Source organism: Hippocampus comes, unplaced genomic scaffold (genome assembly GCF_001891065.2).
Source record: "Hippocampus comes isolate QL1 unplaced genomic scaffold, H_comes_QL1_v1.1 scaffold57, whole genome shotgun sequence".
Classification (NCBI taxonomy): Eukaryota; Metazoa; Chordata; class Actinopteri; order Syngnathiformes; family Syngnathidae; genus Hippocampus; species Hippocampus comes.
This window is the reverse complement of record NW_017805039.1, coordinates 2,362,068-2,363,837: the sequence shown is the minus strand read 5'-3', so window position 1 is coordinate 2,363,837 and position 1,770 is coordinate 2,362,068. Positions and strand designations below refer to the sequence as shown.

Sequence of the window (1,770 nt, the reverse complement as noted above, 5' to 3'; positions counted from 1 at the left end):
CTCCCCTCCTGCCCCCACCTCTCTTGGATGGAAGAACCAAAAGTTTAAGAATGCATAGAAATTAATCAAGTTGAATATAATCAACACGATGACGTTTGTAGGCTTTATGTGGGGGATCCTTGTGTAAAATGCATATGCACTGAGAGAAAGAGAGCGCTACTGTGATGACTGCGCGCCCCCTCCTCTTTCACACTCTCTCTCTCTATCCCTCTCTCCCTCCCTCCTCTCTCTTTCCCCCCCTCACATCTCGTCCGAGGCTCGCGGAGGGAGGACGGACAGACTCAGAGCGGCTCCACACATCGCAAGCGGAGGAGGAGAGAGCAAGAAGGATGCTCCAGTCGCGGTGACATCTCCCCAACTCTCTCACTGAGACCATCAGAAAGTCCCCCCTTGTCTTCCTTATCAATCATTCTGTGGATAAACACTAGACAAATCTGAGGTGGGGGGGGATTGCTCCGAACTGGACTGGAACAGCAAGCTGCGGATGGTTTATTTCTTGGCTGTGAAGGATTTTTTTTTTTCTCCTTGCTTGGGACACGCGCGGACTCAAGGAGGTAAGAGAAGCGCTTGATTTCTCTCCTCACCCCTGCACATGAGAGGCTCTTCTCGAGAGCATGAGTGTGAAATGCTCCCCCGGGTGCCCATTTGGGTGCTCGCTTTGGCGCAAAACGGGCCAAATTGCGCACGCACGGTACGATTTGACGCACGCCGTGACGCATCCGGAGAGACGCGTATTGTCACGCTTCGTGCGTGGATTGAATTCTTTGTATTCTTCGGTGTTGTTCAAACATTTGCGGTACAGCGTGGCACCCGGCGTGCGTTTGCGCGTGACTGCGACGCGCAACTTTTATTTTTCCTTGGCGGTGGTTCTACAGACCTATCATCGCTGCTTGGCTCGGATCAGTCCCTTCTAACCGATTTGGAATATTGGAAGAATTGTTGGAATGAAAAAGAAAAATGGAAAATGAGATCATTTGACGGGGCAGCACTTCTCTGCCAATCAATACTCTGATTGAGGACCGCTCCTGTGGTTTGGTTTTGCAACTAAATTTAAAAAGTAAAGGCGGTGTGTAATTACTGTACTTGTCATATAATGTGCTTAGATTTTTTTTCTTCTTCTTCTTCATTTTTGTGGCTTTGCCACTCCTTGTCTTGTGATGTGCATCAGCCTCGATTGTTTATCGCTGCTCACCAGCAGCTCTTTTTCTCATGGCTGTGAAAGTTTCGAAGCACTCGCCATAGATTTCATCACTCTAGCGGACACTTTAAAGATTTCCTTTTTTTATGGGGTTTTAGTCGGATAATTCATTCTGCTGACATCCAAAGCAGTGTAGTAGCTGAGAGGAGAATGCCGGACGGAAGCTCAGGTGGTGACATCTCCCAGCCTCTTTCTTTTTTTTAAATCTTTCTGCAACTATTGCAGAATCATCTTGTTGCATTCAAGTCAAAGAAACCGGCACAGGGACGATGTTTCCGGAAAACGTTGGTTACAGTTCGTTCATGTGAACATCCGAAGAGTTAAACGCCGGGTTGGTTCCATGAATGCAGTACAATGACTCAGTGTCAATCGAATGGCCAGCTATTGATTTTAAACGTAACAGTAATGTATTCAGTATTCCAGTCATTAGACAGCTCCTCAATGCGCTTCGAGGGTCTTGGCAAGGGACTCTTTGGAATCTTTGAAAGATTCCCCGACATGTTTGGAACGAGTTGAAAGAGCCTTAGTGAAGCTCTTGAGGTTACCGCGGAGGGCTTGAGGAGGGGGGGGGG

General features: G+C 47.9%; 1 protein-coding gene and 1 long non-coding RNA gene across 3 annotated transcripts in view; one reads left to right on the top strand and one right to left on the bottom strand.

The window, feature by feature from the left end:
* LOC109512535 (uncharacterized) overlaps positions 1-1,770 on the bottom strand; it is a 131,010-nt gene that overhangs the window by 73,094 nt on the left and 56,146 nt on the right. The gene's annotated exons all lie outside the window — the stretch shown is intronic.
* Positions 251-1,770, top strand: part of cdh11 (cadherin 11, type 2, OB-cadherin (osteoblast)) — a 74,462-nt gene continuing 72,942 nt past the window's right edge. For both annotated transcript variants that reach the window (XM_019864355.1, XM_019864354.1), the window contains exon 1: positions 251-554. The gene's annotated coding sequence lies outside the window, so the exon portion shown is untranslated. The remainder of the gene's footprint in view (positions 555-1,770) is intronic.